Source organism: Schistocerca gregaria, chromosome 4, assembly GCF_023897955.1.
Source record: "Schistocerca gregaria isolate iqSchGreg1 chromosome 4, iqSchGreg1.2, whole genome shotgun sequence".
Taxonomy (NCBI): domain Eukaryota; kingdom Metazoa; phylum Arthropoda; class Insecta; order Orthoptera; family Acrididae; genus Schistocerca; species Schistocerca gregaria.
The window spans coordinates 662,193,583-662,220,507 of NC_064923.1; positions in this window are offsets into that span (position 1 = coordinate 662,193,583).

A 26,925-nucleotide genomic window follows, 5' to 3' on the forward strand; every position below is an offset into this window, starting at 1 on the left:
CTGTGCTGGTACTGCGAACGGCTGAAAGCAAGGGGAAACTACAGCCGTAATTTTTCCCGAGGACATGCAGCTTTACTGTATGATTAAATGATGATGGCATCCTCTTGGGTAAAATATTCCGGAGGTAAAATAGTCCCCCATTCGGATCTCCGGGCGGGGACTACTAAGGAGGATGTCGTTATCAGGAGAAAGAAAACTGGCGTTCTACGGATCGGAGCGTGGAATAACAGATCCCTTAATCGGGCAGGTAGGTTAGAAAATTTAAAAAGGGAAATGGATAGGTTAAAGTTAGATATAGTGGGAATTAGTGAAGTTCGGTGGCAGGAGGAACAAGACTTCTGGGCAGGTGACTACAGGGTTATAAACACAAAATCAAATAGGGGTAATGCAGGAGTAGGTTTAATAATGAATAGGAAAATAGGAATGCGGGTAAGCTACTACAAACAGCATAGTGAACGCATTATTGTGGCCAAGATAGATACGAAGCCCACACCTACTACAGTAGTACAAGTTTATATGCCAACTAGCTCTGCATATGATGAAGAAATTGAAGAGATGTACGATGAAATAAAAGAAATTATTCAGATAGTGAAGGGAGACGAAAATTTAATTGTAATGGGTGACTGGAATTCGAGTGTAGGAAAAGGGAGAGAAGGAAACATAGTAGGTGAATATGGATTGGGGCTAAGAAATGAAAGAGGAAGCCGCCTAGTAGAATTTTGCACAGAGCACAACTTAATCATAGCTAACACTTGGTTTAAGAATCACGAAAGAAGGTTGTATAGGTGGAAGAACCCTGGAGATACTAAAAGGTATCAGATAGATTATATAATGGTAAGACAGAGATTTAGGAACCAGGTTTTAAGTTGTAAGACATTTCCAGGGGCAGATGTGGACTCTGACCACAATCTATTGGTTATGACCTGTAGATTAAAACTGAAGAAACTGCAAAAATGTGGGAAATTAAGGAGATGGGACCTGTATAAATTAAAAGAACCAGAGGTTGTACAGAGTTTCAGGGAGAGCATAAGTGAACAATTGACAGGAATGGGGGAAAGAAGTACAGTAGAAGAAGAATGATTAGCTCTGAGGGATGAAGTAGTGAAGGCAGCAGAGGATCAAGTAGGTAAAAAGACGAGGGCTAGTAGAACTCCTTGGGTAACAGAAGAAATACTGAACTTAATTGATGAAAGGAGAAAATATAAAAATGCAGTAAATGAAGCAGGCAAAAAGGAATACAGACGTCTCAAAAATGAGATTGACAGGAAGTACAAAATGGCTAAGCAGGGATGGCTAGAGGACAAATGTAAGGATGTAGAGGCTTATCTCACTAGGGGTAAGATAGATACTGCCTACAGGAAAATTAAAGAGACCTTTGGACAAAAGAGAACCACTTGTATGAATATCAAGAGCTCAGATGGAAACCCAGTTCTAAGCAAAGAAGGGAAAGCAGAAAGGTGGAAGGAGTATATGGAGGGTCTGTACACGGGCGATGTACTTGAGGACAATATTATGGAAATGGAAGAGGATGTAGATGAAGATGAAATGGGAGATACGATACTGCGTGAACAGTTTGACAGAGCACTGAAAGACCTGAGTCGAAATAAAGCCCCAGCAGTAGACAGCATTCCATTAGAACTACTGACAGCCTTGGAGAGCTAGTCCTGACAAAACTCTACCATCTGGTGAGCAAGATGTAAGGTGAAATTCCCTCAGACTTCAAGAAGAATATAATAATTCCAATCCAAAAGAAAGCAGGTGTTGACAGATGTGAAAATTACCGAACTATCAGTTTAATAAGTCACAGCTGCAAAACACTAATGTGAATTCTTACAGTCAAATGGAAAAACTGGTAGAAGCCAACATCGGTGAAGATCGGTTTGGATTCCGTAGAAATGTTGGGACACGTGAGTCAATACTGACCTTACGACTTATGTTAGAAGAAAGATTAAGGAAAGGCAAACCTATGTTTCTACCGTTTGTAGACTTAGAGAAAGCTTTTCACAATGTTGACTGGAATACTCTCTTTCAAATTCTGAAAGTGGCAGGGGTAAAATACAGGGAGCGAAAGGCTATTTATAATTTGTACAGAAACCAGATGGCAGTCATAAGAGTCGAGGGGCATGAAAGGGAAGCAGTGGTTGGGAAGGGAGTGAGACAGGGTTGTAGCCTCTCCCCGATGTTATTCAATCTGTGTATTGAGCAAGCAGTAAAGGAAACAAAAGAAAAATTTGGAGTAGGTATTAAAATTCATGGAGACGAAGTAAAAACTTTGAGGTTCGCCGATGGCATTGTAATTCTGTCAGAGACGGCAAAGGACTTGGAAGAGCAGTTGAACGGAATGGACAGTGTCTTGAAAGGAGGATATAAGATGAACATTAACAAAAGCAAAACGAGGATAATGGAATGTAGTCAAATTAAATCGAGTGATGCTGAGGGAATTAGATTAGGAAATGAGACACTTAAAGTAGTAAAGGAGTTTTGCTATTTAGGAAGTAAAATCACTGATGATGGTCGAAGTAGAGAGGATATAAAATGTAGACTGGCAATGGCAAGGAAAGCATTTCTGAAGAAGAGAAATTTGTTAACATCGAATATAGATTTATGTATCAGGAAGTCGTTTCTGAAAGTATTTGTTTGGAGTGTAGCCATGTATGGAAGTGAAACATGGACGATAAATAGTTTGGACAAGAAGAGAATAGAAGCTTTTGAAATGTGGTGCTACAGAAGAATACGGAAGATAAGGTGGATAGATCACGTAACTAATGAGGAGGTATTGAATAGGATTGGGGAGAAGAGGAGTTTGTGGCACAACTTGACTAGAAGAAGTGATCGGTTGGTAGGACATGTTTTGAGGCATCAAGGGATCACAAATTTAGCATTAGAGGGCAGCGTGGAGGGTAAAAATCGTAGAGGGAGACCGAGAGATGAGTACACTAAGCAGATTCAGAAGGATGTAGGTTGCAGTAGGTACTGGGAGATGAAGCAGCTTGCACAGGATAGAATAGCATGGAGAGCTGCATCAAACCAGTCTCAGGACTGAAGAGAACAACAACAACAACAACAACAACAAGTTGGAAATAAAAGTAAATGTACTAAAGTAGAGTATTTTGTCTAATTTTTTCATGTACTGTGCTGGAGGAGAACCACCTCTTAGGGAACTGACGGCAGTGAATTTCCTTGCTAACTGCCACTTGGACGTGCTGAAGAGGTGTGGCCAACTTGATGAGAAAGTGTGTAAAAGCTCATTAAAAGTGTGAAAGGACTTCTGAAAAATACTAATCATTGAGCAAGTGAAATTTTCTCTCTAAAACATGAACTGCAATGTGCACTGTAATTTAACTTTTTGCAACCCATGAGGATTTATTTTTTTAAGCAAGACAGGACTTGCATAAAGTGATATGTATCTTTGAATGTAATCCTTGTTTACCCAAAAAAGGGCATCTCTTACAACGAAGATACCTAAATTTTATTAATAGTATAATGTGTGGATATTTTGTGACATTGTACAATACACTGTATGTAAATATTTTGTATGGGGATTTTCATATGGCCAGATCCTATAAGTATAAATTTGAAAAATCAAATGTACTGTAGTTTTGACAAGATTTCGTATGTAATAGTTTTTTGTGTGTAGATTGTTGAACCCAATTTCTGGGATCACTTATGGTCATTGACTTGCCCAGTTAGCTATTTCAATATCTATCTGGTCAATCCAATGAGGGGGTAATGTGAAGAGAGCTGGGATCTTTTCATTTCCTCTCTTGTTTTGCCATCTGCCTCCTTAAATTTGTTTGTTTCATTTTTGACTCATTATCATTAACATGTGTGAGTATAATCGGCATTTTCATAAAAGAGAAAGGTTGGCCCACAGTTTTAAATAATGTAGCATGAGATCTAATTTGTGTTTATTTTTGTGTATGTCATCAATTTCCTGATTTATTTTGACTATTCCTAGTTAATATCTTTCATTACAGGGTGAAATCAGTAACTGTTCCATGACTTAAATTCTATTGTTGACTTACAAACAAATGTAAATTCTGTTATAATGATAAACATTTGGAATAAGAATCACTAGGATTCTTAAAGTATTTATTTGGCTCTATTTGACAACATGTTAGCAAAGCCAGCTCTTAATTAATTCAAAAGTAATTACCAGTTTACTCCAAAGTATTGATTTCATAACTATATCTGTTAATTTTATCATTTAAATAAATAATTTGGATTAATGCTCAAGGTAGAAAAACTGTTAAAAAGAACCAAGTTTTGATGTATTCACTTAATTTAATGAGTTATGCTTTAATTGTAAATTCTGTAAATTAAACATCAAACCATGTATAGTTTCAGTACCTATTATTGTGATGATATATAAAGGTCCGATTTTTGGTCCCAAGACAGTCAGTCCACAGCTAATTTTCAGACAAGAAACCCGTATAGGTTAGGTCAACAACAATGCATCAACTTAACTGTGAAATAAGTGTAAGAGAAATAGGCCATATGTTAAAACAATGACAGTGCCTGTTCAGTACATACTGTATTATTCTGCAAGAACGATGGAATGTGTGATTAGGTTTTTACTGCTCATAGATATTCCTCAGTAAACTATTGCAACAGTATGCTAATGTTTGCCTGCAACCTATTAATGAGGCTTGTAATTGTTAACCAGCCCACTGGACTGGCCATATTAACTGTGTATATTCGGGAGTTGTGAACAGTGAAAGTAAAGAACTGTGAAACATAACTGTGCACCTGTCGGCTACATCATTTACAGTAGTCAATATTGAACTTCCACACTCTCAATTTTTCAGCCAGTATCATAACACAGTACACCGACACTGAGGACCATCAACGAAGAAATAAAGCAGATGAACGTCACATGCTCTCGTCCATGCCGTCACTCTGCCACACCCAGTACCTGATGCCCTCATCTCCATTACTATCAATGCAAGCAATACATCAATAGGTGCAGTTTTGTAACAGCACATTGGTGACACTACTGAAATTCTCCAATCTTTCTCCAAAAACTCTTTTTTTGCACAGTGCAAGTGGTCTACATTTGACTACACTCCTGGAAATTGAAATAAGAACACCGTGAATTCATTGTCCCAGGAAGGGGAAACTTTATTGACACATTCCTGGGGTCAGATACATCACATGATCACACTGACAGAACCACACGCACATAGACACAGGCAACAGAGCATGCACAATGTCAGCACTAGTACAGTGTATATCCACCTTTCGCAGCAATGCAGGCTGCTATTCTCCCATGGAGACGATCGTAGAGATGCTGGATGTAGTCCTGTGGAACGGCTTGCCATGCCATTTCCACCTGGCACCTCAGTTGGACCAGCGTTCGTGCTGGACGTGCAGACCACGTGAGACGACTCTTCATCCAGTCCCAAACATGCTCAATGGGGGACAGATCCGGAGATCTTGCTGGCCAGGGTAGTTGACTTACACCTTCTAGAGCACGTTGGGTGGCACGGGATACATGCGGACGAGCATTGTCCTGTTGGAACAGCAAGTTCCCTTGCCGGTCTAGGAATGGTAGAACGATGGGTTCGATGACAGTTTGGATGTACCGTGCACTATTCAGTGTCCCCTTGACGATCACCAGGAGGTGTACGGCCAGTGTAGGAGATCGCTCCCCACACCATGATGCCGGGTGTTGGCCCTGTGTGCCTCGGTCGTATGCAGTCCTGATTGTGGCGCTCACGTGCACGGCGCCAAACACGCATACGACCATCATTGGCACCAAGGCAGAAGCGACTCTCATCGCTGAAGATGACATGTCTCCATTCGTCCCTCCATTCACGCCTGTCGCGACACCACTGGAGGCGGGCTGCGCGATGTTGGGGCGTGAGCGGAAGACGGCCTAACGGTGTGCGGGACCGTAGCCCAGCTTAACGGAGTCGGTTGCGAATGGACCTCGCCGATACCCCAGGAGCAACAGTGTCCCTAATTTGCTGGGAAGTGGCGATGCGGTCCCCTACGGCACTGCATAGGATCCTACAGTCTTGGCGTGCATCCGTGCGTCGCTGTGGTCCGGTCCCTGGTCGACGGGCACGTGCACCTTCCGCCGACCACTGGCGACAACATCGGTGTACTGTGGAGACCTCACGCCCCACGTGTTGAGCAATTCGGCGGTACGTCCACCCGGCCTCCCGCATGCCCACTATACGCCCTCGCTCATAGTCCGTCAGCTGCACATACGGTTCACGTCTACGCTGTTGCGGCATGCTACCAGTGTTAAAGACTGCGATGGAGCTCCGTATGCCACGGCAAACTGGCTGACACTGACGGCGGCGGTGCACAAATGCTGCGCAGCTAGCGCCATTCGACGGCCAACACCACGGTTCCTGGTGTGTCCGCTGTGCCGTGCATGTGATCATTGCTTGTACAGCCCTCTTGCAGTGTCAGGAGCAAGTATGGTGGGTCTGACACACTGGTGTCAATGTGTTCTTTTTTCCATTTCCAGGAGTGTATGTACTCCTTATTTTCTACAAGGTGGTCAGACATTTTCACAATGACATTGATGGGCATGAGTTTACTATCTTTACCAACCATTGCCACTTGCAGATACCATACTCAATTTTGGCAAAGATGTCCCTGCTTGACACGTGCAGGATATGGATCTAATCAGCAAATATTCGACAGACGTACACTATATGCATTGTTCTGACAACATTGTCACCTATAACCTGTCCTGAATGAACTTGTATTATATCCACCAGTGACATGAGCAAGTTGGCCTGCCTGCAAACCAATGACATTGAGTTAGCAGACATGCTATAGGACACAAAATGTTTTCTGACTCTTGAGTCACATCAACTCTTTGGCTCTGCCACCCCCAATGTGACAGCACTTCAGTGGGTACTCTCTGACTAGTGGTACCTTCCCCACACTGACAAGTGGTTTTCAACCCCCTACACTCACCCAGGCATCAAGGCCACAACTAATCTGGTTACTGAATGATTAATCTGGCTGGGCTTAAGAACAATTGTGATTGAGTGGGAACTTGTGTACCTTTCCATGCACAGCCTCCTCTAGGACAGTTCAGCATCCCCAATTGGTGCCTCCATCATATACATATCAATACTGTTGGTTCCCTCCCTCCCTCCCAGTGTTTTCAGTATATACTCTCACTCAACAACGAGGTCATAAGGTGGGTTGAAGCCGTCCCTCTATCTGATATTACAGTAGATTCAGGTGCTCATGCCTTTGTCAACTCCTGGATGTATCATTTTGGTTGCCTTTCATCTATAACCACCAACCATGGTGAGCAATTTAAATCCTCACTATTCTACAAATTGTCAGCTGTGCAGTTTCACATCATCTCCTGTACCCACAGAGCAACAGTCTCATCGTGTGTTGGCACCACACGCTTAGGCAGCACTCGTGTGTCACAGCAGTTGCAGGTCAAACATACTACCATGTATGCTCTTGGCAATATGCACCACTGACAAACAGTACTTATGAGTTTCATTTGCTGACAACCTCTACAGTGAACCACTAATGGTCTCAGCCAAGTTCATCACACACACCCACTTTCCTTCCCACTCTAGTCAATAAAGTACGTGAACATATTACACATGACCATACTCCTCCATCAAAATTGGGTTTAATATCATGAGTCTTCATTCATAAAGCTCTCACATCCTACAGTTATCAATTATGTTATCCTTTGATACCTCTGTCTGTGCATCACCCCCCCCCCCTTTCCCCCATCTTCCATACCCAGGTCCTAGGTCCTCACAAAGTCCTTGACTGTGATCAGAACACATTGGACATCGTACTAAATTGCAAACACCAAGCAGTCTCAATAAATTGAGTAAAGCCAGCTTGACCAGGGATAGATGATCTACAGCTCTCTGTTCCCACAGCTTTGCTGGCTACAGTAGATGCTGCTCCTCCATGAGACACACTTGGAGTGCACAATGACACCACCTCCCAGTGTAATATCCCTCACCCCTCTCCAGACTTGTTTGCCTCCTCTTGATATGGTGTTTAGTGTAGAAGTCACAGATTTCAATCTGTTTAACCTCTCCATGTAGGTTTGAGACAGAATTGTCTTCGTTTTCACTGGCCTTCTGCCAACACAATACAATGCCTCAACAACACACATACACCTGTTGAAATACTTTGAGTTCACACCATATGCCACGCAGGACCTCACAGTGGCCAGAATCTCAGACCATGGCATCTTCTACATTGTTGTGCCTCTCCATCCACAAATCATGGAGCTATCTCACTTAACAAACCTCACTGCTCCCTGCTTGGGATGACAACTCTGCCCACCTATATGGCTTCAATATTTCACTGTGGCCAGCACCTCTCTGTTCCTTCTCCATGCTCTTCACTATTTGGAGAGGGCTCTGTGGTGACTATTGACCAAAAGACACATCATGTTTGAGTTTGACTTGAAGACTCTTTGGCTGAGGATCTTTGATATGTTTGTCTTCGTACGGTTGTGCTTTTGAATGTCATGCTTTGTGTGTATGTGTTACAGTTACTTAATAAAAGTGTTCTTCAATGTATGTTGTGTGGGTGATTGTTATTCCTTTGCCATAAAACTCAAGGAAGAGGACTGCCACATGTCCATTACAAATCTTCATAAAATGTAAGTCATCTGGTGTTTTAGTATGATAAGACTGAAGTATAATGCAGTGTTTTTTATTATTAACATTTTTTTATTTTATTGTTCACTCGTCACAAGCTTCAAATATTTCGAAGGATCTATTAATCAAATTAATTGATGTTATGATTTTCACTTTTAATAATAGAGACAAATTTAAATGAAATTACGTTCTTTATGAATGAAAAATTTCTCGAAATTTAATAGGAACAAAAAACATTTCTATAGCTATGAAATAAATTAAATAATTATCAAAATATATCATGTTGCAAGCTTTACAGAAATTAATTTATAAAATGATCATATATAAGTGGCAATATCATAGAAGAAGAGTTGCTACTCACCATATAGCAGAGTAGCTGAATCACAGATAGGCACAACAGAAAGACTTTCAGTCAATGCTTTCAGCCAAACAGGCTTCATCAGGACAGACAACATGCACACACAAACACACACACACAAGTAAACACAACTCACACACACATTATCACAGCCTCTGGGTACCAAGGCTAGACTGTGAGCAGCCATGCATGATGAGAGAAGCAAACTGGTTGGTGGGTGTAAAGAGGAGACTGTGGTGGGGAAGGTAGGAATAACAGGGCAGGGGTGTGAGGCAGTAAAGTGCTGTTTGTGGATGCATACAGGGACAAGGTGGTGATAGGATAGGGCAGCTTGGTACAATCAGGAGTCTAGATGAGGGTAGGGATCAGGGAATGGGGGCACAATGGGGGGGGGGGGGGGTGAGAGGGGGGGGGGGGGGGTAGCAGGAAAGAAGAGAAGCAAAAAGACTGACAGTATTGTTAGTGGAGCAGAGGCCTGCATAGTGCTGGAATGGGTACAGGGAAGGTGATAGGTGGTCTACCTATCCCTTTCCCTGTTCTCATTCCAGTGCTATACAGCCTTCTATTCCACTAATGCTCCAACAGTCTTTTTACTCCCCCCCCCCCCCCCCCCCTCCCTGCCGCCGTTGGATAAGCAGCTGCAGCAGCAAGTCGTATAACCCTAGCTTACTTATTTGTTACATAGTTTAATTAATTTCTTTGCGTGTTTTTGGGTACTTGCATTGTTTAATTCGTATATTTCGGGCGTATTATAGTATTTGAGGGTTGTAGCATCGCGCCTTAGTACCTGAATAGTGCAAATTCGCGTAGTCGTCTGCCTTCTGTTTTTGTTGTGAACGGCCAGAGTCGGTTGGCCAGTCAGTGTGCTCCCTGCCGCCGTTGGATAAGCAGCTGCAGCAGCAAGTCGTATAACCCTAGCTTACTTATTTGTTACATAGTTTAATTAATTTCTTTGCGTGCTTTTGGGTACTTGCATTGTTTAATTCATATATTTCGGGCGTATTATAGTATTTGACAGTTGTAGCATCGCGCTTTAGTGTTTACTTCGTAGATTCTTATTCAAATTGTGTGTGAGTTTCGTATAGGAGGTGCAATTTCGAGTTTTAGTTACTGTAATCGTAAATTCAGCAGATTGTAGCGCAGTCGTTAGGCATTTGTACAGGTTAGTTGATACATTCTTTGCGTGTTCCGCTTGCGTTATCTAGGCACCGACTCGTGTTTCAGTAACTGTTGTTAAACATCGATTAGAATGGACAGGGACTGCGATTGCTGTGTACGGATGAGGGCTGACTTGGCATCCCTTCGCTCACAGCTGCAATCGGCGCTGACTTCGGTCGCGCAGCTTGAGGCTGTTGCCAATGGGCACCACTGTGGGGAGCCGGACTCGGGTATCACAGGGATGTCAACCTCATCCCGTCTGTCCCCAGATCGGTCTGCCGCTGTGGTTGCCCCGGTTGCTGCCCGCAGTGGGGCTGAGCCCTCGCCTGTGGTTGATTGGGAGGTCGTTCCAAGGCGTGGCAGGCAGCGAAAGGCGTCCCCGGAAGCTGACCAGAAAGCCTCCCCGGTGCGTCTGACAAACCGGTTTCAGGCACTGTCTCTGGCTGAGCCAGATGCAGCTGCCTGCCCTGTTTCAGAGGATCATTCTCAGCCTTCAAGGTCCGGGCAATCGCAGAGGTTGGGCTTACTGGTAGTTGGGAGCTCCAATGTTAGGCGCGTAATGGGGCCCCTTAGGGATATGGCGGCTAAGGAGGGGAAGAAATCCAGTGTGCACTCCGTGTGCATTCCGGGAGGAGTCATTCCTGATGTCGAAAGGGTCCTTCCGGATGCCATGAAGAGCACAGGGTGCAGCCAGCTGCAGGTGGTGGCACATGTCGGCACTAATGACGTGTGTCGCTTTGGATCTGAGGAAATTCTCTCTGGATTCCAGCGGCTATCTGATTTGGTGAAGGCTGCCGGTCTTGCTTACGAGATGAAGGCAGAGCTCACCATCTGCAGCATCGTTGACAGAACCGACTGCGGACCTTTGGTGCAGAGCCGGGTGGAGGGTCTGAATCAGAGGCTCAGACGGTTTTGCGACCGTATTGGCTGCAGATTCCTTGACTTGCGCCATAGGGTGGTGGGGTTTCGGGTTCCGCTGAATAGGTCAGGAGTTCACTACACTCAGCTGGCGGCTACACGGGTAGCGGAGGCTGTGTGGCGTGGACTGGGCGGTTTTTTAGGTTAGAAGGCCTCGGGAAAGTGCGGGATGGGCTGCAATGTCAAAGGGTGCTTGGCAATTACAGGACGTGCTTGGATCAAGGAACAGTCGGAATTATAGTTGTAAATTGTTGTAGTTGCGCTGGAAAAGTCCCTGAGCTTCAAGCGCTAATAGAAAGCACAGAAGCTGATATCGTTATAGGTACAGAAAGCTGGCTAAAGCCTGAAATAAGTTCTGCAGAAATTTTTACGAAGTCTCAGACGGTGTTCAGGAAAGATAGATTAGGCAGAATTGGTGGTGGAGTGTTGGTGTCTGTCAGTAGTGGTTTATCTTGTAGTGAAGTCGAAGTAGATACTCTGTGCGAATTGGTGTGGGTGGAGGTTATACTTAACAGCCGAATTAAGTTAATAATTGGCTCCTTCTACCGACCCCCAGACTCCGATGATACAGTTGCGGAACAGTTCAGAGAAAGTTTGAGTCTCGTAACAAATAAATACCCCACTCATACGGTTATAGTTGGTGGGGACTTCAACCTACCCTCGGTATGTTGGCAAAAATACTTGTTCAAAACCGGTGGTAGGCACAAAACGTCTTCCGAGATTGTCCTAAATGCATTCTCCGAAAATTATTTAGAGCAGTTAGTCCACGAACCCACGCGAATTGTAAATGGTTGCGAAAACACACTTGACCTCTTGGCCACAAACAATCCAGAGCTGATAGAGAGCATCATGACTGATACAGGGATTAGTGATCACAAGGTCATTGTAGCTAGGCTCAATACCATTTCTTCCAAATCCATCAGAAACAAACGCAAAATAATTTTATTTAAAAAAGCGGATAAAGTACCACTAGAAGCCTTCCTAAAAGACAATTTCCATTCCTTCCGAACTGACTATGCGAATGTAGACGACATGTGGCTCAAAGTCAAAGATATAGTAGCAACAGCAATTGAGATATTCATACCTCATAAATTGGTAAGAGATGGAACGGATCCCCCGTGGTACACAAAAAAGGTCCGAACGCTGTTGCAGAGGCAACGGAAAAAGCATGCGAAGTTCAGAAGAACGCGAAATCCTGAAGATGGGCTAAAATTTACAGACGCGTGAAATTTGGCACGTACTTCGATGCGAGATGCCTTTAATAGGTTCCACAACGAAACATTGTCTCGAAATTTGGTAGAAAATCCGAAGAAATTCTGGTCGTATGTAAAGTACACAAGCGGCAAGACGCAGTCAATACCTTCGCTGCGCAGTGCCGATGGTACTGTTATCGACGACTGCGCCGCTAAAGCGGAGTTATTGAACGCAGTTTTCCGAAATTCCTTCACCAGGGAAGACGAATGAAATATTCCAGAATTTGAAACACGAACATCTGCTAGCATGAGTTTCTTAGAAGTAGATACCTTAGGGGTTGCGAAGCAACTCAAATCGCTTGATACGGGCAAGTCTTCAGGTCCAGATTGTATACCGATTAGGTTCCTTTCAGATTACGCTGATACTATAGCTCCCTACTTAGCACTCATATACAACCGCTCGCTCACCGATAGATCTGTACCTACAGACTGGAAAATTGCGCAGGTCGCACCAGTGTTCAAGAAGGGTAGTAGGAGTAATCCATTTAACTACAGACCTATATCATTGACGTTGGTTTGCAGTAGGGTTTTGGAGCATATACTGTATTCAAACATTATGAATCACCTCGAAGGGAACGATCTATTGACACGTAATCAGCATGGCTTCAGAAAACATCGCTCTTGTGCAACGCAGCTAGCTCTTTATTCGCACGAAGTAATGGCCGCTATCGACAGGGAATCTCAAGTTGATTCCGTATTTCTAGATTTCCGGAAAGCTTTTGACACCGTTCCTCACAAGCGACTTCTAATCAGGCTGCGGAGCTATGGGGTATCGTCTCAGTTGTGCGACTGGATTCGTGATTTCCTGTCAGGAAGGTCGCAGTTTGTAGTAATAGACGGCAAATCATCGAGTAAAACTGAAGTGATATCAGGTGTTCCCCAGGGAAGCGTCCTGGGACCTCTACTGTTCCTGATCTATATAAATGACCTGGGTGACAATCTGAGCAGTTCTCTTAGGTTGTTCGCAGATGATGCTGTAATTTACCGTCTAGTAAGGTCATCCGAAGACCAGTATCAGCTGCAAAGCGATTTAGAAAAGATTGCTGTATGGTGTGTCAGGTGGCAGTTGACGCTAAATAACGAAAAGTGTGAGATGATCCACATGAGTTCCAAAAGAAATCCGTTGGAATTCGATTACTCGATAAATAGTACAATTCTCAAGGCTGTCAATTCAACTAAGTACCTGGGTGTTAAAATTACAAACAACTTCAGTTGGAAGGACCACATAGATAATATTGTCGGGAAGGCGAGCCAAAGGTTGCGTTTCATTGGCAGGACACTTAGAAGATGCAACAAGTCCACTAAAGAGACAGCTTACACTACACTCGTTCGTCCTCTGTTAGAATATTGCTGCGCGGTGTGGGATCCTTACCAGGTGGGATTGACGGAGGACATCGAGAGGGTGCAAAGAAGGGCAGCTCGTTTTGTATTATCGCGTTATAGGGGAGAGAGTGTGGCAGATATGATACACGAGTTGGGATGGAAGTCATTACAGCATAGACGTTTTTCGTCGCGGCGAGACCTTTTTACGAAATTTCAGTCACCAACTTTCTCTTCCGAATGCGAAAATATTTTGTTGAGCCCAACCTACATAGGTAGGAATGATCATCAAAATAAAAGAAAGGTTTAGGTGTTCGTTTTTCCCGCTCGCTGTTCGGGAGTGGAATAGTAGAGAGATAGTATGATTGTGGTTCGATGAACCCTCTGCCAAGCACTTAAATGTGAATTGCAGAGTAGTCATGTAGATGTAGATGTAGATGTAGATTTCTGTCCGTCTAACCTCCCGACTGCACCTGGCTGCCCTCTCCTCTACCCACACCCTGCTACTCTTCTATCCCTTTCACTCCACTCACGGGTCTCCTCATTACCCCCAACACCATGATTGCTTCTCCCATCAACCACTGCTGCTTGCAGTTTGGCCTTGGCAACCAAACACTGTGCTCATTGTGTGAGTTGCGTTTGCTTGAAAGTGTGTTTGTGTGTGTGTATTTGTGTGTGTGTGTGTGTGTGTGTGTGTGTGTGTGTGCGCACGCGTTTGAGTGTGTGTGTGTGTGTGTGTGTGTTTTGTCTTTTCTGATGACAGTCTTTTTGTTGTTGCTATCTGCAACTCAGGGTCTCCATTATATGGTGAGTAGTAGTTTTCCTTTTCATAATATTGTCATTATTCCATCCTGTATTTTCCATACATTAGCGGCATTTGTTATAATTATAGCACATCAATCTCAAGAAGAGAAAACAAAATCAAGATTGTGTTTTGTACTTTATTCTGAACGTCATAAGGTAACTAATTTTCTAAAACAACAATTATTACAAAGAGTGAAAATATTATTATGTAATGGGCAAACTTTGAAACACACAGAACTCTGACAACGTACAAATATATTGTGTTGTTGTTGTTGTTGTTGTTGTTGTTGTTGTCTTCAGTCCTGAGACTGGTTTGATGCAGCTCTCCATGCTACCCTATCCTGTGCAAGCTTCTTCATCTCCCAGTATTTACTGCAACCTACATCCTTCTGAATCTGCTTAGCATATTCGTCTCTTGGTCTCCCTCTACGATTTTTACCCTCCACGCTGCCCTCCAATGCTAAATTTGTGATCCTGTCATGCCTCAGAACATGTCCTACCAACCAGTCCCTTCTTCTTGTCAAGTTGTGCCACAAACCCCTCTTCTCCCCATTTCTATTCAATACTTCCTCATTAGCTATGTGATCTACCCATCTAATCTTCAGCATTCTTCTGTAGCACCACATTTCGAAAGCTTCTATTCTCTTCTTCTCCAAACTAGTTATCGTCCATGTTTCACTTCCATACATGGCTACACTCCATACAGATACTTTCATAAACGACTTCCTGACACTTAAATCTATACTCGATGTTAACAAATTTCTCTTCTTCAGAAACGCTTTCCTTGCCATTGCCAGTCTACATTTTATATCCTCCCTACTTCGGCCATCATCAGTTATTTTGCTCCCCAAATAGCAAAACTCATTTACTACTTTAAGCGTCTCATTTCCTAATCTAATTCACTGAGCATCACCATACTTAATTCGACTGCATTCCATTATCCTCATTTTGCTTTTGCTGATGTTCATCTTATATCCTCCTTTCAAGACACTGTCCATTCCGTTCAATTGCTCTTACAAGTTCTTTGCTGTCCCTGACAGGGTTACAATGTCATCAGCAAACCTCAACATTTTTATCTCTTCTCCATGGATTTTAATACCTACTCTGAGTTTTTCTTTTGTTTCCTTTACTGCTTGCTCAATATACAGATTGAATAACATTGGGGAGAGGCTACAACCCTGTCTCACTCCCTTCGCAACCACTGCTTCCCTTTCATGCCCCACGACTCTTATAAATGCCATCTGGTTTCTGCACAAATTGTAAATAGCCTTTCGCTCCCTGTATTTTACCCCTGCCACCTATAGAATTTGAAAGAGAGTACTCCAGTCAACATTGTCGAAAGCTTTCTCTAAGTCTACAAATGCTAGAAGAGTTGCTTTGCCTTTCCTTAATCTATTTTCTAAGATAAGTCATAATATCAGTATTGCCTCACGTGTTCCAACATTTCTACGGAATCCAAACTGACCTTCCCCAAGGTTGGCTTCTACCAGTTTTTCCATTCCTCTGTAAAGTGTTCGCATTAGTACTTTGCAGCTGTGACTTATTAAACTGATAGTTCGGTAATTTTCACATCTGTCAACACCTGATTTCTTTGGGATTGGAATTATTATATTCCTCTTTAGGTCTGAGGGTATTTCACGTGTCTCATATATCTTGCTCACCAGATGGTAGAGTTTTGTCAGAACTGGCTCTCCCAAGGCCGTCAGTAGTTCCAATGGAATGTTGTTGACTCCTGGGGCCTTGTTTTGACTCAGGTCTTTCAGTGCTCTGTCAAACTGTTCACGCAGTATCGTGTCTCCCATTTCATCTTCATCTACATCCTCTTCAATTTCCATAATATTGTGTAACTAAAGAAAAACATGAATCTCGTATTTTATAGCCAAAAATCAAAATAAACATTAAAAAAATATAGAAGCTACCGTAATACTAGGTTTGTTATAACTGTTTAAGTTGAGGCTTTTCTCCAATACCCATTTCCTTGATATTCTTTATACATGCATGTTTTAATTATTATTCTTTCTGCCAATTTGTGCTGATTGGTCGTTTTGAAGATGGTTTCAGCTATTGTGTCACTGTTTTATATTGTTTTAATTTTGCAGTTATTGATAGGCTTTTGTGTTGTATATGATTCGATAAGCCTAATTTAATTTGCTTTGTTCAGATTCTTAATTGTATTTTCCAATTTCACAGTTTTATAAATACAGTCAACTTTTTATTTTCATTTGAAATCATAAAAAAATTCTGCTAAATGGTGATAGAACATTCGCTTGTTGCATTCACATTGTGCTTCAACATTCTTCTTTACTCTTCAATCTTTCTTTTTCTTCTTGATCTTACCCTTTTTCTGCTCTTTGTTTTATCTTTTTCCTCTTGTCTTTTGTCCAGAACTTTTTCATTTCTTAGCAACAATTTTTAATTGATACTGTTTTTAATGTGACTGCAGCCACTTCAGTGTGGGTTTTTTACTGCATGAGAATGTATTTATCTGTAAATGTGTGCTTGCGTATCTACTGTCTGTCAGTTGTATCCTCTGTCTGTCAGTTTAGATAGGTATGTGTGTGTGTGTGTGTGTGTGTGTGTGTGTGTGTGTGTGTGTGTGTGCAATTGGGGGGGGGGGGGGGAGGGGGAGAATGGTGAAAGAGAGAGATTATTTTCTACTAGGAAATGAACAGAAATTCAAAATCACGTTATGATGTGGCACACTTGATACGTCTGCATAAGAGTAGTTGCCTATCCTCAGTTTTGTACATTTCTTAGTTACTGTATTTTGTTACGTGAATTTGCTTTATGTATTCCACGTTATGTTAGTGTGCTATTTTATGCACTTATTGGAAATTAATTTGTACCTAAAATGCATTGATGTAACTGTTTAAATGAAATGTATTCTAATATTGCAATTTTTTTAAAGGTGACATTCATCAATGAAGACACTGAAGAATATGAATTTCATGAGCTACTTATTCATGCTGTTAGATGTGGACCTTTGCAATGTATAAATATGACAACTTGTGTTCGTCAGTCTACAACTAACCACATCATGCTACAAAATCCAACCACAAACAACATAACATATACAGCTTCTTGCACTGCATCTGATGTGTTCTTCACTTCACCATGTATTGTACCAAGCAACTCTGAGGTATAACTTCTAGTTCCTTCAAAATGATGTATACGTTTCTCACTACTGCTTCACATAGTATTTGATAGTAGTAGTAGTAGTAGTAGCTTTATTCATCCATGGATCTCTTTTTACAAGGATATAGGACATGTCAAAGTATTTACAAGTTTATTAAAAACAAAGATTCCAAGACTTACCAAGCGGGAAAACGCCAGCAGACAGGCACAAGAACAAAACACACAAACACACACACAGAATTACTAGCTTTCGCAACTGATGGTTGCTTCTTCAGGAAGGAGAGGGAAAGACGAAAGGATGTGGGTTTTAAGGGAGAGGGTAAGGAGTCATTCCAATCCCGGGAGCGGAAAGACTTCCCTTAGGGGGAAAAAAAAGGACAGGTGTACACTCGCGCGCACACACACACACGCACACATATCCATCCGCACATACACAGACACAAGCAGACATATTTCAATATGTTTGTGCAGTAATTACCAATATTATTTTTGATGTGTGCAACTGACTCGTAAATGTATTCACATGGAGCAGTTAAAATCCCCAGTCTTTTGAACAGATCTTTACAATGAGCACGACTAGTATTTTTGGTTATTATTCTTATTGCACTTTTCTGAAGTTTGAGAAATGTGTTCATAGTTTGTGTGTTTGTTCTCCAAAAAAAATTTCATAGCCAAGAATTGAGTGTACATATGAATAATATGTAACTAAAAGACACTGCATGTTAGACACTAATGTTAGGAGCCTAAGGGCATAACATGCTGATGACATTCTGTTTGCAAGTACCTTTGTGTGTTCACAGCACTTCAACTGAGAATCAATATTCGTTCCTAGAAATTTTGCGTTTGTAGCACAGTCTATGGAGGTGCCATCTTCATTTAATTTAACATTGTCATTTTTCTTCTTTAGACTGGAATTCATGACATTAGTTTTCTTTATGTTCAGTGTCACTTTATTGCTTTTTGTGCAATCATTAACTTCCCTGGGAGTTTCATTTGCTTTCTTGGCAAGGAGTTCTGTTGTTTTCTCAGTGACTATAATATTGCTGTCATCAGCGAAGAGAATTTTTTCACCATGAGTAACACTACTGGGAAAGTCATTGATGTATATGAGGAACAGTATTGCTCCTAATATGGTACCTTGCAGAACTCCTATATTAATGTATTTTGATTCTCATAAGTGTTTAACTAAATATTTAGATCTATTTGAAGTATGTGTTATCTCTACTCTTTGTATTTGTACCCTATCTGTTAATTATGATTGAAACCAGTCATTAGCTACCCCTCTTATTCCTAATGCTTCTAATTTATTTCATAGAATCTTGTTGTTGACTGTATCAAAAGCCTTAGAAAGATCCAAAAATATGCCTGTGACACACTCATCTTTATCAAGAGCGTCAAGTACAATGTTTGTAAATTCTACTGTGGCTGACTCCGTATTTTTGACACTGCGGAAACCAAACTGTGATTCACTTAAAAGATTGTATTTATTCAGATAATTCATTAATCTGTCTTTCATAATTGCTTCTATTATTTTTGAGAATGCTGACAGGAGGGAAATGGGCCGGTAATTTTCTATGTCATCTGCATTACCTTTCTTAAGCAAAGGTACAACTCTTGCCTGTTTTAACTGTTCTGGAAATGACCCTGATGTGAATGATTCATATATTATATTTGTTAAGAGGCCTTTATGTATTTTTTCAGTACACACATTGGTACTTCATCTAAGCTTACTAACAATTTTATTGACTTCATTCTCTGTGGTTGGAAGTAACATTGTTGTATTTAGTGCAACATTATTTAAAGGTGTTATATTAGTTTTGGGCAATTTTTGCTGTAACTTCTCTGCAATACTTGAAAAATGCTCATTCACATAGTTTGTTAATTGTTGTGGATCATTTATTACCATATCCCCATCTCTCAGCAGTATGTTATTCTGCGTTTGTTTGCCTCTCCCAGTTTCCTTTTTTATAACATCCCAGACTGCTTTGCTTTTATTCTCTGCATTATATATTATTTTGTCATTAAATGACTTTTTTGCAGCAATCAGCACCTTTCTATAGATCTTTTTGTATCTATGATAGAAATTTAAGAATTATGGATCACTGCAAATCTTTTTCATGGAACTGAGGTGTTTAAGTGTTTGGGAGGACTTCTTAATACCTGCTGTCATCCATCTATTTTTGTGATATGTTGATACAGACATGCATACTTTTGGAAATACCTTTTTAAGGTTCAATTTAAACAATGTGGAGAATTTACAGAATTTCATAATCACATTGGTTTCCTTGTACACTTCTTCCCAGCTTTGTTTTTCTAGTTCTTTTGAAAAATCGTATATTTTAATTTCTGATGGATGTCTTGTAGGCTTTTAGTTTAGGGAATAATTCAATGCCTGATTTTACCATTGTTATTTGGCAGAGATGGTTGAATAGTCCAAGACCTTTTACAGGTACATCACATTTTTCCCTGTCCATATTTGTGGCCACATGGTCAATTACTGATGCAGTCATTATAGTAACCCTTGTTGCACTATTAACCAATAGGGATATGCCAAAACTTTGAATGATGTTTATGAAGGAGCTCCTGGATTCATTTATGATATTAGTGGTGACATTAATGTACCTACACAGAATTATGTTAACCTTTGTACTTGAGACTTTATGTAGAACTTCGGTTAATTTATTGAAAAAAGTGTCCACACAGCCACTGGAAGATCTATACACACACAAAATGATTGATTTCTTGGTGATATCAAGCCCTGTTAATTTGATAGCTGATATTTCAAAGTGTTTGTCTTCACTTACTGTACTGAGGTAATGTCTTGATTTGAACTGTGTGATCCTTTTATGATATAAATGCATGATCCTCCACCCCTTGAAGAAGCCTACAGCAAGAGTTTGCCTTTTCATACAATGATGATACTACATGTTGGATTTCTTGTCTCTACACCAGTGCTCAGTAATACAAACTACTGTGCAGTTCAAAGTTTAGAGCTCAACTTCTAATAGTTGTATTTTAAAACAATTACTAACAAAGAGATAGAGGGGCTGGCCAGTACTTACCTAAGCTCAGTACAGCCGATAGAAACACAAAAAACAACCGAAAATTTAAGTTCCTAGCTTTCGGAATAAATGTTCCTTCATCGGGGAGGAGAGAGGGGAAAGAAAGGGAAGAAGGGAAAGTGGATTTAGTTACACACAACCCAGGTTATGAAGCAACAGGGAAAGGAAAACAGGGAAGGTAGCAAGGATGGAGGCATGGTTGTCAGAGGGAAGCCAAAGATATTCTACTGCAGGTATTGTGCCAGCTTCAAACCAAAGAGGATGCATACAGAAGTAAAGAGGTGTATAGTATAAAGATGTAGGATGAAAAGATGCATGAATGGCTAAAGAGGAAAGGGAAAGAGGAGAAGACTGAAAAGTAAATGGGAGTGAGGTTGTTTAATGTAGGTTCAGTCCAGGGGGATGGCGGGATGAAAGGATGTGGTGGAGTGCAAGTTCCAATCTCCGCAGTTCAGAGGGACTGGTGTTGGGTGGGAGAAGCCAAATGGCACATACGGTGTAGCAGGTTCCTAGGTCCCTAGAATTATGCTGGAGGGCATGCTCCGCTACTGGGTATTGGACATCTCCTAGGCGGACAGTTCGTCTGTGTCCGTTCATGCGCTCAGCCAGTTTAGTTGTTGTCATACCAATGTAAAAGGCTGTGCAGTGCAGGCATGTCAGCTGATAAATGACATGTGTAGTCTCACACGTGGCCCTGCCTTGAATTGTGTATGTTTCCCCAGTAGCGGGGCTGGAGTAGGTGATTGTGGGGGGATGCATGGGGCAGGGCTTGCAGCGGGGTCGGTTACAGGGGTAGGAACCGCTGGGTAGAGAAGGTAGTCTGGGAATATTGCACGGTTTAACAAGGATGTTACGGAGGTTAGGGGGACGACGAAAGGCAACTCTGGGTGGTGTGGGGAGAATTTTGTCAAGGGATGATCTCATTTCAGGGGTTGACTTGAGAAAGTCATATCCCTGGCGGAGTAATTTATTGATGTATTCGAGGCCAGGATAATATTGGGTGACAAGGGGGATGCTTCTGTGTGGTCTGAGGGTAGGAATATTGTTGTTGGATGGGGAGGAATGTATTGCTCGGGAGATCTGTTTGTGGACAAGGTCTGCAGGATAGTTGCGGGAGAGGAAGGCACTGGTCAGGTTATTGGTGTAATTGTTGAGGGATTCGTCACTGGAGCAGATACGTTTGCCACGAATACCTAGGCTGTAGGGAAGGGAGCGTTTGATGTGGAATGGATGGCAGCTATCAAAGTGAAGGTACTGTTGTTTGTTGGTGGGTGTGATATGGACAGAGGTGTGGATGTGAGCTTCAACAAGATGAAGGTCAACATCCAGGAAGGTGGCTTTGGTTTTGGAGAAGGACCAGGTGAAATTCAGATTCGAAAAGGAGTTGAGGTTATGGAGGAAATTAAGGAGTGTTTCTTCACCATGAGTCCAGACCACAAAGATGTCATCTATAAACCTATACCAGGCCAGGGGAAGCAGCTGTTGGGTCTTCAGGAAAGCCTCCTCCATCCGGCCCATGAAGAGGTTGGCATAGGATGGAGCCATCCTGGTTCCCATGGCAGTTCCCCTGATTTGTTTGTAGGTCTGGCCTTCAAAAGTGAAGTAATTATGGGTGAGGATGAAGTTGGTAAGTGTGATAAGGAATGAGGTTTTTGGAAGATCTTTGGGTGGGTGTTGGGAGAGGTAGTGCTCAAGGGCAGAGAGACCATGGGTGTGTGGGATGTTTGTGTAAAGGGCACATCCTTTCATCCCGCCATCCCCCTGGACTGAACCTACGTTAAACAACCTCACTCCCATTTACTTTTCAGTCTTCTCCTCTTTCCCTTTCCTCTTTAGCCATTCATGCATCTTTTCATCCTACATCTTTATACTATACACCTCTTTACTTCTGTATGCATCCTCTTTGGTTTGAAGCTGGCACAGTACCTGCAGTAGAATATCTTTGGCTTCCCTCTGACAACCATGCCTCCATCCTTGCTACCTTCCCTGTTTTCCTTTCCCTGTTGCTTCATAACCTGGGTTGTGTGTAACTAAATCCACTTTCCCTTCTTCCCTTTCTTTCCCCTCTCTCCTCCCCGATGAAGGAACATTTATTCCGAAAGCTAGGAACTTAAATTTTCGGTTGTTTTTTGTGTTTCTATCGGCTGTACTGAGCTGAGGTAAGTACTGGCCAGCCCCTCTATCTCTTTGTTAGTAATTGTTTCACATCTTTATATGAGATTTTCCATTAATTAAATAGTTGTATTTTATTTTTATTGATTTAATGTTTTGATGGAGGATTGTTAAGTCTGTGAAATGTTTCATGTTACTCTTTCCAATTGTTTGTTTTTCTTTGTGACATCTTGTATGTGATATTTGAAGTGTTAAAATCTGTTTTGTGAGTGATTGTTTCAGTATTTTTTAAACTACTGGAGATACTCTTTAGGCAGGGAAACCTGTTGTCTCAATTTGTCCTAAAAAAGATCTACTTTTCCTACCTATGACAACAGGTATTTGACCATGTGTGGTCCGAGATCCACCCCCTATACTTTCAAGAATCTGTCCCAGTACTGTTTTGGTACAGGCCATGCCTAGTGAAACCCCATCTGTTGATAGTCCCAACAGCACCAGAGAAACATGAGCAAAGTTGGCTGTCCTCAGGGCCATCCATAACCCCACGTTGATTCGCCTCACAGCTCCATCAAGGTGTGGTCAATCATGACACCAGAACAGCTCAACAAGTGTATGCTGGCATCCTCTTCATTTCACGAATTATCTTGCCTAATAGTTATTAAACATAAACCATGATTTTTCTCAATGGCAATTCATGATTTCCTCATTCCTTTAATATGAAATGGTGTAATATTTTTTAGTTAAAATTATTCCTGCAATGTATTATGCCTATGTAAATGATGCAACACTTACATTTTGAGCTTCAAATAAATAAATAAGTAAATAAAGTCTGAACTTTTGTTCTGCAATTAGTTTAATAGCACTACTTCAGATATGCATATTCAATATCTTCAATAGACCTGTAGCTAAAGAGGTACTGAATAAAAAGTATATATCAAATTTTCATTTAGAACTCATAAACAGAAATGAAAATTATTAAATACAGTTCATTATACATCAATCCAATTTTAAAGGGAGAAATATGATTAAGCCATATTTTAAATTAGACATTATATATAATATGCATCATTCTGTATGTATTTTAAAGTAACTAATTTCCAATCTAGTGTTTACAGTACTGTATTTGTATTCATCTCATAACATACATTTTACAGATCTTGTGATCATATTGTACAGCAAGAGATTCATAAATTTTTGGCCTACAATATACATAGTTGCATAATTAGTAACATAATTTTTAATGCTCATTTTATCAGAAAGGTTTATGTTCAACACTTTATTAACTGTTTTTTCATGATGTACAGTATCTAATGTCTGAATTTTCAGTCATTATTTTATACAAACATAAAAGTGTGATATTAAGGATCTTTTCAAATGATCATCTCATTGTTTATAAATTTGTCAGTTGAATGGCAGCAATTTTCACTCTAGTGAACCTATCTCCATGCTCAGTAAATCTCTGCTCTTGAGTTTATAACAGACTTTCATTCTCATGTTCTCGGGACAGTGTTATAATCTACCACTTTAAAAAATTGTAAGGAGAGACATTACTTCTTTGTGTGCTTTATGTTATTCATCAAGAAATGTCATACAACTTAACAAGGAAATGATTAGGTACAGCTGGAAAATAAACATCTGTTTCTCTTTCAATATTATGAGAAGGAAAGTTGCTACTCACCATACAGCAGAAATGCTGAGTTGCAGATAGGCATAATACAAAGATTTTCACACTTAAAGCTTTTGGCCAATGGCCTTTGTCCACAATAGACATACATATGCACACACACATCCAAATGCAACTCACAAGCACGACTGCAGTCTCAGGCAACTGAAACCACACTCTGTGTGGTGAGTAGCAACTTTCCTTCTCATAATACTATTAGATTCAATCCTGGATTTTCCATTGTCTCTTTTTCTTTCAATTTATTTATTTTATAAGCCTATTCTCTACTCATCACTAGTTTGTTCCATCCCAAACTTTCAATCATCATATACATGATTCATAGATACACAGATACTATTATTTTTCACTAGCACTGATATACAGATATTATTATGTATCATTAGTACTGCTTTGTCATAGGTAGAACGATTAATGATTAATTCACATTTTCAGATTGAATTCAGCATTACATATATGCCACTGTTTCCTGGTGAATTCAGGGAAAAGCTTGAAGTAATCTGTACAGAACTTGGTTCATTTCCCTATGAATTATTGCTCACAGCTATTCCAGCTCTGCCTGAGAGACCATTGAACCTGAACTGCACACTTGGCTGCAATGTTACTGCACTTGCTTCTATTGAAAACAAAGCAAGTGTTAAGGCATCATTTAACTGTGAAGTGAGTAAACATAGCAACTAGATATTTACACATGCTTTACCTGAAATAAAACAAGGGGAGGTAACCTATAAAATATCACATAATTAGGCAAAGTTTTGGCATATTTTTTGCAAATATTTAACCATGATGTAATATTAGTAATGCTGCTGTACACAATGAGCACAACATAAATACATCTAAAAACTGTGTAACAAAATTCCAGTAGTTGATTTAACTTCTGCTGGGATGCTAAATCAGACCAAATTGCATATCTGAATACTGTCTCAGTGGGGGAGGATGAAATGCAAGTGCTTTCAAAATGTAGCTTCTTCATGGGTGCAAACTTTTATTGGCAAGATGCAAGTGACAGTAAAATGAAAACATACCGATGGAACTATATTGAACATTTATGTTGATTTACAACAATAATAACAACACATTGCTTGAAATTAATGATAACACACAGGCAACAGAAGCTGACTGTGAGAAACTCAAGGCATCTTCACTGCTTGTGTAGGCATGATTGTGGGATACTGGGGGCCTTGAAGTACAAGGATTCTAATTTAAAACATGTGTCTCATGGGGATGGGGAAAGGGGGGGGGGGGGTGCAATCCATTTGAATGACATACCACTGAATTGAATTCCAAATATTCATAATGTGTTGGGAACCTATCACCTCCAAGTGCTGCTAGGCTTGTCCAAGAAAGATAGACCTTTGTGTGGATGAAATTTATTTTGCTAGCTTCTCACAAGATGAAGAATGAGTCTTCAAACTCTTCGCTTCAACTCCCAGCCTACTGAGAGAGCGTGAGACGACAGTCTTGAAAAAGCACACACATTGCAACAGGACACTCAAGTGTCAAATTCACTTCTTCATCATTGCAAGGAAGTGTGAGGTTACCTACCTGTAAACCCTTACACTGGTTACAGGAAATATTCCAATAATGTACACTACACAAATCTTAATTAATATTGCTTTTCCTACATTTGTTGTCACTATAAGCACTATGAGGACAAGTTCAGCTCACATGCAACTGCCTCACACAGGCAAGCATCTTCACATTACTGCTCAACAGTATAGCAGTGACAGAATAATAACAATACACAATCACAATTGAATTCCAACACAACAAACACTTTGCTATAGTGGCTTCAGTTTAAGTGGGTGATGCACTGTGTCTTTTTAATCAGTGAGACAAACAGATGAGTGTCCATAGAGACACAATACATAGTCAGGGTCCAAATTATTCAAAGGAAGATTTTGTAAAAAATAATACCAATCTGTAGTTGGATTTGATATATTAAGTAGGTGACACAGACACACTGATAAGTGATAGTGCAAATGCTGGTGACAGACATGTACTTTATACAGTTCGCTTATATAAAATTGTTATGTAGACGTTAACATGACATTGACTACAGGCAGAGTTTACTATACAAACATGCTACATAATGTTGTTGCTGTGATTTCTGAGCTCAGACTGAAGATTTTGGAGTAGGGTTACCATTATAAAGACTTGCATATGAACATTTATGTATTTCCAAAACTGCATAATGATTTGAAAAACTGGTTGATGACATTTTTCTAATTTACATGAGCTATATGTTACAACAGTAATTTTGTAGGGGTTAGTAAACTGCAAAAAATTTGGGACCACTTTGTATATCTATGTTGGGAAATGCTCATTTACCGCTGTATAGAAAATTGTATTTAAATGTATTGAAAAAAACAGCTGTATTGAAAATTATGATAAATTATGCAAATTCTTAATTAATAGCATAATTACCTAGTGTAGATTGTAACTCAATCTTAAAAAAGTAGAGCAACAAATGTATAGCAGTAGAAATTGTAATTTAACAATA